Below are 16,645 nucleotides of genomic sequence, written 5' to 3' on the forward strand. Positions count from 1 at the left end.
GCACGGCACGACAGCAGATAGTTTCCCCCTCATCGCCAATGTAGAGGGTGACGTGAGTGCCACGAGGAAACGCTAAGAAGGACGACACTACACCAGTACTGTGTTTCTCTTGGAGACTGCTGCCGGGGTCAACGGCTCTCTACTTTATTACTTTCCCCAGTTGCCCAACCCCCTTTGACCCTCGTCGATACAAAGCATAGGAGAGCCCAGGTGGTGCTCTACACCTCTGACCTTGGATGAACTCAGTGGCACCACCACCTGTAAGGCCATGCCATCAAGGGATAAAATCAGGCAGGAAGAAGGGAAAGGGTTAAAGTGCAATGTTTCCTTTCTGAACTGTAGCATTTAGAAGACACTGGTTGATGGGTGTGAATGTGCTTCACTTAAGTTACACTTGCTATTAGTGGTTAGAAATATGATTGACAAGAAAGCATCAGAAATGTAGTGATTTTTATCCTGGACCCAGTGGAAGTTAGACAGTCACAAGTTAGACAGTTTCAAATGTTTGAGTTGGGTTTAAAGGCAGGAAACCTTGGAGGTCTTCGCCCTGGGCATCTTTGGGGGTGCTGCAGTACAGGGGTGGTGCAGTGAAGGCAGCAATTGGTTGGGATACATTAGGGGTGGTGTTGTAGGTATTAAATGGTGAACGGCAAAGGAGTTATAGCCTTTATTGGATAGGTGACAGTGGTGGATGGGGTGCCAGGGCAAAGTTTTTGCCCTGCCCTCCTCCCCTTTTTTATAATTAGATTTGAGGGATGAGCTTTTTAGTGTTGGGAAGAGTTTTCCTAGTTTTGTTGAGACAGAGGCATAAAAAAGTTCCAATTGTACAGTTAAGGTTAGGGAGTTGCTCATCTGCAGGTGTTGCAATCGGTTTCAGGTTGTTTAGGATCAAAACTTTTGACTCCATTGGATGTGGGCGAATCAGTTTTGATGAGGATAAGGGAGCAGGTAGGTAGGGTCTACAATTCATTCAGCAAAACGTTTAAGGATTAGATTGTTAAGATATTGACTAAGATCAGTTATGCAGGGTACTCATGAAGTCACGTGCAGCTGATGCGGGTATGTTGCTGTGTAGTTACTTGGGCGAGGGTAAGTGGAAGAACAGGTTGCACTGATGCAGTGATACTCAAAGTACAGCCTGGGGGCCTCATGCTGCCTTCCTGATCTTTACATACGACTCCCTGGTCAATAGCAACACCGGGCTGGTGTTTTCTCAACACTACCATTAAAAAGATGCTAAAAAAATGAGCAAAATATTTTTTACGGTTAATTGAAGTTAAAGAAAGGAAGCAACTAGGGTGTCCTGCACTGCTTAACTTTTTGATTCAGTTCAATTGATTTGTAAAGTGCATGGCTACCCAGAACGGGCTTTCCGGCACTAAGATCAGTTGACTCGGGTACAACAAACTTCGGCAAACAGATGGGTTTTAAGTCCTTTTCTGAAACTAAGTATATTGTCGTTCTGTCTGAGAGTTAGCGGTAAAGTATTCCAGAGTTTGGGGGAAAATGGGCAGAAGAACAGCCACTGCATCTGGTTCTTTTTACTCTGGGAACAGAGGGGAGACTCAGACTGCGTGATCTTAGCTCTCTGTTGGCACAGTATGGGCTGATCAGGTGATAAAGGATATGGGGCCCTGCTATGTGCTGTGCATGGTAAGCAATGCAGAGTGCTTTAAAGTGAATCCTCTTGCTTATTGGCAGCCAATGACGCACGACAAGAGCCAGGGAGGCTGATTGAAATCTGAAGATGTCCAATGGTATTTGGACTGCAGCATGAATAACCTGCAGTTTTTTAATGACAGAGAGGGGGCTACTCAAATAGACGGAGTTCCCATAGTTGAGGTGGAATAGTATTAAACCTTGGACCACCGTTCTGCAAACTGCAACTGTTAGCCATATTAGCGTCTTCCTAAATGCACTAAGGGTAGACATGGTAGGTTTACTGTCCAACATGACACCCAGACTTTTCACTTCTGACTTAGGGGTCACCCAAGGAAGAGGACCAGCATAGGTGGTCCCAGAGCAACGTGTTGTTTCCAACCACCAAAGCCACAGTTTTGTCCCCATTTAACTTTAGAGAGCTGGCAACCTGAGCAACCATCGTTAATAAGAAGTGCCAGTGGATAGAGCAAGACCACTGCTACTGCCCAAAGTAAAAAGCTCCCGGTTATGAATCTGTCCCCTGCATCCTCCTCTTATGTGACTGTCCTATCAGGAGCCCCAAAGCTGCGCAAAGGACAGAAAGAAACGCATGATGATCTTGCCAACAAATGTTTGCATTTGTTTGTAAGGAATAAGAACTTCTCCAATAAAATGGTGAACAATATATTGTTTACATGCAGATTGGGGTGGATTGGGCCAGGCCAGGTAGATCGTTCTGAGGCTGTGTTTTGTTAAGTTCAAAGACCCCTACATGGTACAAACGCTGCTAAGCGATGAGATACAGATTCAGGACAGGGCATCAGAAATTGTTCCTCTGCCTTTAAGTTACTTCTATAAATCTGTCTTTTTCACTAAACAGACCATTTTTTTTTTTTACCAGGGCCCCATTCTAGCGTAAATCCTTTCTCTACTGGTTTGTAGTGCCATAGTGGGTTTTATTATGTACCTGTTCACAGTCACTCTTAAGTACTGGAGGAAGTTGATTGACTAACCCTGGACTGTATCCACACTTGTCTAGGCCTAAGGGAGGGCGGGAGGGAGTTAACTTCCCCCAGCCCATTGTGCAAAAAGAATGCCACAGCAAAGAATAGTATCTATGAGAAGTCTCATGACACTGGACAGGCACGTGCCACTGAGAGAAAGACATCTGTGTTAGATGCGTTATGGATGTCAAATGAAGATTTTAGCTCTCCCAAATATTGTGAAAACTAATCTTTCTATATCAGGAGGTCCCTCAGCACAGCAGGTAGAATTGTACCATCACTCTAGGGAAGCACCAGCTGTTGATCCCGCAACCACCATGGGTTCTATGGTGGATTTCCTGAGTTGGAACAGGGATTGGGTCCAAACAAAAAAAAAACTCATTGGAGGAATTTATTGATCAGCACCAAATATGCTTGTTTCAGGAAACTTTGGCATTGGACCCAACCTATAAAATTGGATACGGGTTTTGGATCTCAGCATGTGGGTTGCTTAGTCTAGGATCTAATGACATTCAAGGGTCGATGCTCTCCTTGGGTAGGGTGGTTTCCATATTGCCAATCAACTTGTATAATAGAAAAATGGCCAAAAATAGTGAATCAGCTACATTGCATATTTGGATTTAAAGGATTGCATTATATGATAATCATGGGGGATTTAAATCTAACGTTTGAGCCTAATCTTATTGCTCAGAATATAACCTGTAAAGAAAACCATGTCTGGGGTATCCCAGAACTTAAAGCACCCCCCTAGGAAATGTTCATCAAGATCAGCTTTGCAGGTGCTAGATATTACCTTGGCGCACGGGCTTCATGCATGTAATGGTTATTCGCCATCCGATATCCATCTTGCTCCAACTTTCAGGCATGGGTCATATAAATCTCAAATTGATTATGTCCTATTTGATGTTAGATTATGGGAACTCTGACTGACATGAAGGTGGTTCAACACAATGAAAGCGACCATGTCCCTTGAGTACTTTCTTTTCATTAGTAAACTATTTACATCTGCTACCTTGCCGAACTGCAGGGAATACGAACAGCAACTCAAAATGACTAATAACGGTAGAAATGTAAAATGGGAGGCTGTTACTCTTTCCCCAAAGGCAATAGCCACACTATATGAGTTGCTTGCTGGATTTATATGACACACTGAGGGATCATTTTATGCGTGGGTCTCCCAACTTAGGCAGGCAACCTCGCAAAAGTGAGTTGCCTGCAGGAAGGCAAAGCACACTCCATTAGCGGCAATTAAGGCTGGGGAAACTAGAGAGATTAGAGCTGCTAGATCCACTTTCAGGCATGAACTGAAGCAAGCAAAAAGACAATGGGAAGATGAACTGTGGGCTGATCTCTATGAAGCCACCAGAAATAACGAATAAGGAGGCTTTTGGCAGCCTGTCAGGACAGGTAGTAGAAAACCCCAGTCGCTGACTGGGTCCCCAATACTTCCATGCGAATGGACAGCCCACTTAGCCTTTATTCCAGCTCTTCTGATTTAGAACTCAATGTCAAGGTCCCTGAATTTGATAATTGCGAGATTGCAGCCCCGTTGGCGTTTACGCTGAAAGAAACCTTAGCAGCGGTTAATGCACTTAAACAAGGAAAGGCCCCCTGGCCTGGACAGAATCCCCAGTGATCTGTATAAAACTAATACTACTATATGGGTCCCACACATCAGTACAATCACAAACTTGATTACTGCTGGTGCTCCAACAACCCAGACATGGAAGGGGGGTAAAATCGTCCTCATATTTAAAAAGGGAAGTCCTAGCAATCCAGCAACTTTCTGTCCAGTAAGTCTTCTGGATAACCTCCAAAAGGTTTTCTCTTCGGGAGATGGGGGCCCCAAAAGTAATATTAAATGTTATACATCTACATGAAGGCAGCTATGCAAGAATCCTGTATGGTACCAAGGGTGAATTAATTAATCTGGTTGCTGTTAATAAGGGGGTTCGACAGTTATTTGTCTTGGCGGACAGTTTCTTTTTGCGCTATATGAATAATTGTTTAGGGTATTTAGCTAACTGAAGGGCAGAAAATCCCAGGCCTATTTAATGCTGACGATACCCTTTTGTTAAGTAAAAACCAGAATGGCGCTGCAAAATCTAGTGAACAGCTTTTGGGTATGCTGCAAAGATTTTGACTTGGAAGTAAACGCTGTGAAGACCAAGCTGATGATTTATACAAAAAGAGGGGGCTCTATGGTGCGCTCCCACTAAAGGAGGTATTGGAAAGGCTTGCTGAGATAGATCATTTAGGTGCGAGACTGGTGGTTTTGGGGTCCTGGCTCCATCAGATAGCTAAAAACTCCCAGGTTATAAGCCTTCGAGCTGGGGGTATTTTTAGAAAGGCAAAAAAATAAAGTGGCGAACAGGAGCCCCTGCTAACCCGGATGAAGGTGCAAAAGAAGAACCACCGGTGAAGAAGAACAGTCAGTACTGCACCCATGAAGACAGATGCGGGTTCCTGGTTGGTGCAGATGATGTCCCACGCCGGTTGGATGATTGCGTCGCTGGATTCTGCCAACAAGCCTTGGCACATGCAAAACTTGCGGTTAGTGGAAAATGGCGCTGCCCGGGACCATACCCAGCATGGGGAGACAGACGGGGCTCTCAGCAACTCAGAGAGCCCTCAGAAGACCAGGCAGCGCTCACAGGAGTCCCACAGCATAGGGACAAAGAAGCTGCAAAAGGAGGCCCACACAGCACTACACAAGGGACTCCGATGCCAACAAGCCTTGGCAACTGCAAAACACATGGTGCACAAGGGTACTGTCTTGCATGGGGAGGCAAGCTCTTACCTCCACCAAAGTTGAACAGCTGGACCTTAGGACCACTTCAGTCCACCACCCGTGTTGCTGAATCCATGCACTTCTTCAGGAGAGGGGACCCGTGCTACCTGCCGAGGGGTGCCTGCTGAAGCAGGGAAGTGACTCCTTCACTTCAAGGGAGATTCCTTTGTTCTTCTGGTGTAGGCTGAAGACAGGCATTCCTCTGAGGATGCGTGACCTGGAAACAGTTGCAGTTGCTGGCAGGAGCAAAAGATACAATGTTGCAGAAGTCGTCTTTGCTTCTTTGTTGCAGTTTGTAGAGTTCGTGGACGGTCCAGAAGCAGTTTCGTCAGTAGAAGGTGAAGTAAAGGCTGTGGAGGATTCCTGCTGGAGTCTTGCAATCTGAATCAGAGGAAACACCCAGAGGAGAGACCCTAACTAGCTCCGAAAGGGGGATTGGTCAGCTACACAGGTAAGCACCTATCAGAGGAGGGCACTGGAGTCACCTGTTGGCACTGGCCACTCAGATGTTCCCAGAGTGCCCCACCACCTTGGAATCCAAGATGGCAAATCCTAGGGACACTCTGCAGGAGCTATGGGCACCACCCCTGGGGTGGTGATGGACAGTGGAGTGGTTACTCCCCATACCTTTGTCCAGTTTTGCGCCAGAGCAGTGACTGGGGGTCCCTGAACCTGTGTAGACTGGATTATGCAAGGAGGGCAACATCTGTGCCCTTCAAAGCATTTCCAGAGGCTCTGGGAGGCTACCTCTCCAGTGCCTGTAACACATATTTCCAAAGGGAGAGGGTGTAACACCCCTCTCTCAAAGGAAATACTTTGTTCTGCCTTCCTGGGCTCAAGCTGCAGGAGGGCAGAAACCTGTCTGTGAGGGGGCAGCAGCTGGCATGGCAGTACTGGGGATCCACTGTGGAGCTCCCAGAGTGCGTGGAATTTTACAACCAATGTTAGAATCAGCATTGGGGTATCATTCCAAGATGTTAGACACCATACATGGCCATATTCGGAGTTACGAAGTGAAGTTGTACATAGGTATTGACCTATGTCCAGTGCATGCGTAAAATGGTGTACTTGCACTCACGAAGTCTGAGAAAATGGTCCTGGGTGGGGTGAGGGTACCTCTCCTAGTGCAAGGGTGCCCTAACACACAGGTACTTTGCACCTAGCCTTCAGGGTTGGAAGGCCTGACATATAGGTGACTTATAAATTACCTGGTGCAGTGTAAATGGCAGTGAAATGGTGTATGCACCATTTCACACAGGCTGGCATGGCAGTCCTGTAGAAGCCTTTGCATGAGCTCCCTATGGGTGGAAAAAGTAATACTGCAGCCCATAGGGATCCCCTGGAACCCCAATGCCCTGGGTACCTATGTACCATATACTAGGTACTTATAAAGGGGCACCAGTATGCCAATTATGAATGGAAACTGTGTTAGCAGTATCCAAGAACCAAATTTACAAGGGAGAGAGCATAAACACTGGAGTCCTGGTTATCAGGATCCCAGTGACACAGTCAAACACACTGAAAACAGGCCAAACATGTGGGTAACCATGCTAGAAAGAGACTACTTTCCCACAGATGACCCTAGAAGTGTGTTGTAAATAAGCCTTGCTTTCCCAAGGAAGGGGTGGCTAATAGCTCACAGAAAACCTTCGAGAGAGGCGGGCCTGCTCCTGAAGTGACAGGTTTTAGAAAGGAATTGATGATGCTATGAAGTTTCATCAAGGATTTAGACGAGTTTGGAACATATCCATTTTTAAAGACATCTTGTAGCAAATGAGAAAAATATGATAAAGTCCCTTCAAAATTCGAAAAGTGTATTTCATTAACATGCAGAACCATTTCACATTAGTACATCAGGTTATGTCAGTGCATTGAGAATTATTTTTTTCTAAGTAATAGTTTTCAAACATGAATTTAGAAACATTCTTGCTTCTCCCCAACCTGACAACAATGCCAATAGTGAACTAGGGGGCAAGTCAGTTGTTATGTGTGCCTGTTGGTGGCCTAGACTGCAATTAAACATGAACAACATTAGAGTTTATTAAATCAAATACAGGAGAAGGTTTTGTACAGCACACATTATGGAGCCATGTATTTCAAGTCCCTCTTATATGTGATAATAATGAAGGAAAAGGAGAGAAAGTGAAATGACATATTTTGCGCAGGATGACGCAATTTGGTCAGGTGGGGAAATCAGGATTGAATACAGGTTTTTTAGTTTCACATTGTGCAATTCGACCATTAGATGTACATGCTTTGCTGCCCTTGCATACCCCTAACCCTCTTCCACCTTGTGACCACACCTGCTTAAATCAATGCAGCCTTCCGTCACACCACAGACCAAACTTTTTGGCCTCTGGGGAAATATATTTCTGAGCACAAATGCAGAGATCTATAGTAAGATATCAATTTACTTTGTACAGCTATGTGTCAAATGTTCATGGTTTTCAATATGCACCTGCTCTATTAAAATTACTTCAATGGCCAGAGTAATTTTTAGAGTACACTATCTTGACCAAAAGGGGACAGCCAGAGTTGGTGAACCTCACATTTTTTTAAATTAACTGACTTTACTTTTGAACATGTAAAATGGTTCAATAAATGACTTTACTATTCACTTAACCTACATAGAGTGGGTGCCTGTAGTTTATCTAGTTCCTTACAATGCTTAATTTGTGCTTGTTGTTTCCTGTGCTAAGCACCGGCCCTTATTTTTGAGGGCCGGAGCTTATTTTTTAGCCTCAAGCATTTCCTGTGAGCAAAAGACAAATATGGGAAAGAGAGTAGAAGAGAAAAACGAAAAAGCGTCCCAAAGGGAGAAAACAGAAAACTGCAAGAGTCAGCTGAAGGGGCATGGAGTGGCTGTAAATGGATCGAAGAGGCCCGAGATGGCTTCAGTATTAAGCTGCCTCAGTATTCCGTGCTCGCACCTTTAATTGCAGCAGCGGCGTGTTTAAGAGGAGGACTTTGGGCACTCGCACCTTTTAGTTTACAAATTAAGCACTGGTTCCTTATAAAGACTACAGGTCACATCACAGTAGATTGCATTGGCTCTGTGCAGAGTCGAGCACCTGTTTTGTCGTGTGTGAGGTGTCCAAAGTTCAAACATAGATCTCAGAATTTCTTCAAATTAATGCACGAACTAACTTGACATAACAAGTCGGAAAGTGAGAGGCAATAATCTCCGCTCCCCGTTTCTGATTTGTTCGGTTTCAAATTAATTAATTAACTCGGAGAAATTCAGAGTAATATGTATGAACTTGGCCAACTCGCACACAAAAAAATAGCCGCTTGCTCCTGCAGTGAACCGGAACAGCACATTATGATACTGGCCCAGACTGGAGGCAACATAGCATTTATAAGGTTGAAGATTAAAACAAGTAGGCAACAAATGTCGCACCTAGAGAATAGTTGTTGATCAAGGGTAGGGTGACAAGACATTCCAGATTTCCCCACACAATCTCAATTTTAAAAATAGGTCCCGGTTTTTGGGACGTATGTCGTCATCCTGCAAAAATAAATATATAATTTACTTTCCATAGGTGAATATAAAATCTGAAACAATTTAAGTAATTTATCTTTTTATTTCAGGCAGCTCAGGAGTTCATCTACATGGTCCCAGCAGAGGTGAAACACTGTATGGTGGCGGAAAAGGGTAAGGGGCACATGGTGGTGGTCCTGCCATAGTAAATGTAAATGTAAATGTAGCGCTCTGAATGAAGAGTTCAAAAGAAGTGTTAGAACTGTTTTCACTGACCAAAAATTAACTGCTGTGTGCACCTCTCTATATATGATCACTGAGTTTAGTCCCTCTTCTATGTCTGGCCTGTTCTGTTTTTTGCTTCTCAAAATCAGATCACCCTATCAGGACATTAGAGTGAAGGGCTAAGGAGTCCCTGTGGGGCGTGAATATGCAGGAAATATCTGACTTCGTGTTTCGGAAATACAAATTATACAAAGCACAGAAACCAAGACATCTGAAGTAAGCAATAAGAGTAATAAACACGCAGATATTTTCAAAAATAAAAAGGCCAAAAGCCAGCTTTAATGAGTCTTCGCGAACATTTCTCGCAAGCTTGCGGTTTCTCTACATCTTGCAGATATCATTGAGACACAGAGGGGACAGCAGAGCGCCAGTCACAGCAATGGAAGTGCCTGTATCAACAGTACAGCTCTTATCACAGTCCCCACAGTGAGCTTACACACTGCTTTTATCCTCTTAAAGCTAAAAAATGTTTTCTAACTAAATGAACCCATGTTGTAAGCCATTAGGCACATTGATCTAACCCCATTTCCCCCCTCATAGTTTATAAATATCACACCGCTATCAAAATATTTCAGACAGGAAAGGACTGTCGTCATTCATTTTGCTACATTCTTAGAAAAGTACTAAGTCGAGGTTATATGGTAGACTTTGAAGTCTGTTTTGTTTGTACATTAATATATATCCTGCCACAAAGTTATAGATTCTGGTACACATGTCCTAATATTACACATGTTGTATTAATGAATGTATATATTTTAAGTAGCATACCTCGAGGATGAACAGCCTGGAAAACGCAAGAAAAATCGCACTCAGGTGACTTGATTCAAATGCCTGTGTGGTTTTAATCATACATGCCAATAGACTCGATTCAGAAGGGAGGATCATGACTTTAATAGCCAAAAATGGATTTATTTGAGCTGTCTCTCACCTAAAAAGTGTGTACTGTTTCAAAGTCAGTCAATGGGGAAAATAAATAAATTCCACTGATTTATTTTCACTATTTCCCTCTTTCCTGTTTCGAAATGTTGGCATGTATGTTTTAACTCACACAAACGTGCTATTCAGCACCATATATGTGGTAAGGGTGTGCTGCTTGCTCAGTTTGTAGTCACATTGTCAGTGCTATTGTGAAGCATCAAAAATATTTGCTCTTTTGGATCTAATCAAAGTACGAACAGTGGTGGCCCTGACTCACGTAGATTTTTCTATAAATAGGTGTCACATATTCTTAACTTACTAATGAATTTCTAGTAGGTAAATAACACCCATCTATGGAACAAAGCTTTGTGAATCAGAAAAGGATTTCTGCTGTCCAAACAGAGCACAGAACTTAGCAAAATATCACATCATTGAAACACCAAGACCTGGGTCCATTTCTTATGTAGGCCCTCAATATAAGTCATGCGGGGTGGTATCTCGACTGGAGATACCACCCATTACCATTTCGAGTTTTACAGAGTTGTGGGAATCGCAGCCTGGGATCAGGAATCACATGCTGTAATGGATCCAGTAATTCCCAGTCAAACGTGTTCCCTTATTTCAGGCTAGGAACTCCTCATTTCCTCTTAACTGTGGTGGAGATACCGTCCAGAAGTGGTTACTGGTCCTGGTATCTCTTCCTCCAATTACAGACCAACTCTGGATGGGCCTCTTAATACTTAAGGAAGTAGCCACTGGGCAAGAGGGTGAGTGAGTTTGGAGCCTATTCAGTCATCTTCTTCTCTAAACACAGAAAATGCATTGCACTAATAGAAAGAGGCACCATTTATCAGATTTGTGTAGGGACACTGCTTTGGGCCTGCGTACTGTTGCCGAGACAGGATCCTGAAAATCCTACAAAGCAAAATGAACTATGAAAAGCAGAAAAGCTAGTGCAATAAAAACAATGTTAACTGCATTCTTATTTTCAGGTTGACCAGAAGCTTTTGTTGAATGTCCTGTAACAAGTGTCCCCACAGTGTGGATTAGGGTGGGCTCAAGCTGACATGGTAATGTGAGAGACTCCTGATTAATGTAACACGGCAGACCACTAGCAGATGCAAATCACTAGTGGACAAGGTTTAAAAGCTAAGGGCAAGCACAGGCATGTGAAAATAAGAGCACAACGAAGTAGTACTTCTGGGTATCACACAGATACATGGTGCAGAGTTCCCCTGGGTGGGAATCAGGGTCTAGCCAAACAATATCTAACCCAAATGGGTTAAAACCACGGTCTTTGCTGGCCCCCCTCCTTTTTGGACCTTCCAGATTTTTTGGCTCGGAGCGGGTGTATCGCTCCAATAGATGGGGGAAAACCCATTGTCTGCTTACTGTACGCTGACGACATAGTCATTTTTTACCTTAAGCCAAAAGGTTTAAATAGTCACCTGCAGGCATTACAACAATTCACTGCATCTCATTACCTGAGGATTAATGTATCTAAAAGTAAAATTATGTGCACCCATGGGAGGAAAAGGTTTATATATGGAAATTTTGCATGGTTCCTGGGGGGCCAAAAATTGGAAATTGTAAAACAATATTCCTTCCTGGGGAAAATAGTGTGTGGAAACCTAAGTGACAAAGTTCATATGGAAAAACAATATGACTAAAGCCATAACTCAGGCAAAAGGTTTGAGCTAAGATTCCTGCTTACCTATTGTATGGCATAGAACTGATTGATGTCTCAAATTTGGGCTTCTTAAAAAGAACAGAAGGTAGAATCCTCAGAAGCTTGGATTCAGTTAATCCAGCTCACTCTGTGGCAGCTTTAAGATTATAATTCGGGCTAAAAAGTGCTTATGTCCAGAGACTCGCAGGGGTGGTGTTCTGGATTGTGTGCCTAGCAAAGGATGATCATGATTTGCTAAGGTATTGGTAATAGAAAGAAATTTTAGATGGCCCAAAAGAGAACTCAATATTCTATAGAAACGTTATTGCCGCAGCAGATATATTGCAACTAAATCCCTCTTTGATCCTTACTTGGACTAGGCAGCAGCTATAAGTTTGTCTAAAAAAGACCACTTGGAGTTTGAGTTTTCATTTGGATAGGGAGGCCTGCATTTTAAAGAAGGGCCAACACCCAGCTATGGATTCCTGTGTAATAAATAAAACACAGACCTACATTTCTTGGCATCTGCCAGGTGGAATGTGTCATTCAGGATTCTTTTGAGGTATGGCATGCTTCCTCCGAAACCACTTTTGGCCAAGTGGTACGTTTCTTCAGCAGTTTGTAACTTGTGCCAAAATGGACTGCAAGACCGTAATCATTTTTTATTTGTTTGTCCTGCCCTCCTACATTGCCGGCGGACTTGGTTAAGGCTGATATGTAAGCAGTTGTCCATTCTTTCAGCCTCTGCATTGCAGTCACCTTATGTACACCCACATGAAATATTCTGCAATAAAAGTTTTAACTTTTTAAAGTGTTTTTAAAGCTATACTAATGGGGTATTAGTGGTTTGTTCAGTATGGATAGCAGGAAAAGACACTGTATGTATCGTTGGTATATTACTCTCCTGTTCACCGGCGGATCTGGTTGAAGTTGATACGTAAACTGCTGGCATTTTTATCTGTCTCTGCTTTGCTAAATCACTTTATGTATTTTCAAATGAAATATTTCGTAATATAATCTGTAACCTTTCAAGTAGTTTTCAAAAGTTATACTCATCGGGTATTAGTGACTCATTTTGTAATGATGGTAAAAAAATATGTACCTTCTGAAAAGACTCCCTTGCCTGTGGGAATTTGATTGAGATGATAACTCTTTGAACTTTGGATATTTTCCATGGTTGTCCGCCTGCTCTTTGATGGGATGGCTTTATTTTGCACACTTTGCACCAATGAAATAGAAGGTACTTTCATCTGCCCCAGGTATATTCTACTGCTCACTGAAGGGAAACTGTTTTAAAAGAAGGTTTTAGAACGCAGAATCTTCTTCCCGATTTTTAGATATCTTGGGAGGGGTGGTTTTATTTACTGTGTATAAAATTGTATTTTTACTTATTTGTAAGAATTTTGGAGTTTTTATGGGGACGTCCACGAAGTTTCATAACATAAATAAAATAAAACGTGAAACTTGACCACTAGCAGACAAGGCTTAAAGGCTAAGTGCAAGCATAGGCATATGAAAATAAGACCACAAAGAAGTGTTGCTTCCAGTTACCTTTGACACTTTCACCTCTTCTTAACCAGCTAATAGGAATTGGAGGTACAGTACCCCCCTGGATTTAGACAAGACTGTCTTAATGAGGACTACTTCATAAATCAGGTACTTTCAAGTAACGGAGCAAGGCAACCGGATTGTGCCCCGACACTTGCATTCTAGATGATTGAGTTACCACGTCAGGTGTTATATGAATGTCTATATCAAATAAATCCTGCATGATCTTCGTGGAACTTCTGAGGAGTCACCTGTAGTAGTTGAGTGCACTGCAGAGTTTAGTAGCGGATATACGACAACTGGCTTTCTTTAAATGCCAGAAATTGTTTTTTTTTTTCATTCGTGCGTCTTCCCTTCAATAAATTAAACTGGACACGCCCTGCAGTGAGGAGTGAGTGAGTAACAAATATATGTGTTCATTTTGATAGTCAACTCTTTTTCGAGCCCAGGTGATATCAGTATCCTACACATTTGTGTTTTGCAATGTATCCAAATGAGCCTTCTTATTTCAAACCACATACAAAAGTATTAGTGTTTGGCAATATGCACGGCCAAATAAATGACCCATTTACTAAGGTTGCACGCTCTTTTTAGAGTATGCAAATATTTGGGACCAGGAAGGTGCAATGTGTTAGAGTCTACCCATGGCAGCAATGTGCGGCAGATCTCTCCAGAGCGGTTAGTTAAGTGGCCTGGCAAAGCCTGTATCCATGACCTCAAGCAAGGCTGCACAGAAATATACATACATTTCCTAGCTGTCCCGTTGATGATGAGGGTTCGGGTAATAAATAGGTATATGATATGTTATAGTGATATTGATTCTTTCAGAATGAGACAGAGAGAACAAGGAGAGTAGAGTTACTATCCTCAGGTTTGTGGTTGGAGGTAAAAGGTAGGACAGACATTGTTTACTACGTCTGTGATGTGCAGGGAGGTACTATAGTTACAGTCCTCCATTGTATCAGTCAGTAGGTAGGTCTTCAGGTGCTAAGCAATAGTGGATACTTGTAACACGGAGTGGAGAGGCAAATCTTAAAGCTGGTATGGTTTTATGATACCCCATCTGTATGTTGAGGTCATTGTGAGGCTGTTTGGCAGAGCTAGATAGGTAGATAGCGATGGAAAGAGCATGCGAGAGAGAGGGAAGTGTACTTGTTTAGATGGTTAGATTGAGAGAATGAGAGGCAATAAGATTTGGAAAGAGAGTGGTGGGGAGCCAGTATGGGAGAGAGTGCAGAAAGAGGTATGGGATTGCTGGGTATTCCTGAATGTTGATAAAAAAGTGGATTGTCGAATGGTGGGATACACGGTACATATGCTGAGACCCATGCACCGCACGCCATAGGTAGCAGCAGTGTTACCATCACTAGGCTGTGCATAATGAAGGCTGTGCAACCCCCACAATAATGGGAATAGCTAAGAAGTGACCTCGACCATACTGTCACTTTGCAGCTAGGAGGTGTGTCACCTTCACAAGGCTGCCCATTGCACAGCAAGTGTAACCGCCACCGGAAGGACAGTAACTCAGTAGGCTGAACATTCATCATACCATTTAAAGTACGGACAACAGGTATGTCGCCTTCACTAGATTGTGGTCTACAGAGGAGGTGAACTGTGCGCCTAGCTAGGTGCAGCACAATCCTTGTAATGTACTGCATTCAGTGCACAACACAATAGCAGGTGCAGACTGTGTGATCTTTACCATACTGAATACTGCCCAGGTAGAGGGCAGAGTAACCTTCCTCATACTTTATACGTTTATCATCCTTTCACTAGAAGCTGCTAAAAGTATACATAGGATAAAGTACCCCAACTGTTCTTCATATTGCACATTACTCAAGAATTCTGTGAACTTGTACAGGGACGAGGTGACAGGTTGAAAGCCTTTGGAGGATCAGGGAACTGCGAGATGATTTCCAATATCCTAAGAGTGTATATTTGAGTGCACTTTATCTCATATAATATAGGGCCACTGCTTCACTGCTGTCACCTCCACACTCCTTTCCTCCAGTGTTTCCAATTGGCCATTTCTTATGCTTGACATCTCAGCTAGTTCCTCCTTTCTGCCAAAAGCATTTTGAAACTTGGGATATTGCAATCCATATTTACAATACTAAGTTCGAATGTAGAGTCGTAGATTGCAACATGTAATTGGAACATAGCCAGGGCTGGATGCCGGAGTACCACGTGATGTGGGGCATTATGCCAGCTATGGAACAGTTTCTGAGTAAAAAACATGAATCCGCGTTGTGCAAAATATGGTGCTTGTTCTCGATTAAAAATGTAATTCAACATCTTTTGAAAGATCAGCATATATATATAAAAGCCTGGGAAGAAGTTCTTCTGTCATTAAACACTGCCAGCATATATTTTTAGGTGTTGTAATCTATCCTGGCCATCGACCAGGTTACGTTGATTATTGCACGTTTACTGATACGTTTGACTGCAAGCAAACTTCTTTTTCCTTTTGTGTCTCTCCTTCGCACTCACGCTCATGGCAGCCTGGCGCTTTGAATTGGCCCACTTATGTCAACTGTTTTACTTTTCATTTTCAATTTATGTGGCAAGAAAAGTCCAGTTAGGAATTTACAACATTAATAGCTCTAATTAGAGCAAACGTGAGACCCTTTGCATTGCAAATGCTTGTTTTAATGAAGCCAGTTGCAGTAGGACTACAAGCGACCTTACTCTTCACAGCAGAAGCTCAGCTCGGAGTGCTGCCATTTCTTTCTGTTAATCGCCGAGAGGGCTGTGCCACTTGTGCCCCCGAAAACAAAAGGTGTCCCACCTGACATACAGTTACTGCCACGGTCCAAGGTGACAATTGTGAAAGCCGAATTAAATACTGATAAATTTGCAATGATTAATAGCTGAGAAATAACATGAATTATGCTAAAATAGTGAAATTGAGTGTTATGAAAAATAGGTCCGCCTAGGTGGTAAACATAAAGTGTACACGACACTAATAAAAATAATATTAACTGTTTAAAAATAATATTTACATGCATAACAAAGTGGATCATATTAAAGTATTAATGAAGTGTTTTGCTTAAAATTACTAGGCATTGAGTAATAGTGAAATGATGGGTCTAGTCGACAAGGCCTCATGTTAAGTTTCATGGCATAAATAAATGATGGTAAATGTTTTTCTGTCTCAGCAGAATTCACACTTGTTCATTGCTCCTTGCTCACACAGTGCTGACCAGGATTTGTAAAGCTGCAATGTTATACTAGTTGATGCCTCAAACTTTCTAGTGAGAACCATGTGCTGTAATACTATGTCCTAACCATAGATACATTTGTATCTT

This window comes from Pleurodeles waltl, chromosome 11, assembly GCF_031143425.1.
Source record: "Pleurodeles waltl isolate 20211129_DDA chromosome 11, aPleWal1.hap1.20221129, whole genome shotgun sequence".
Lineage (NCBI taxonomy): Eukaryota > Metazoa > Chordata > Amphibia > Caudata > Salamandridae > Pleurodeles > Pleurodeles waltl.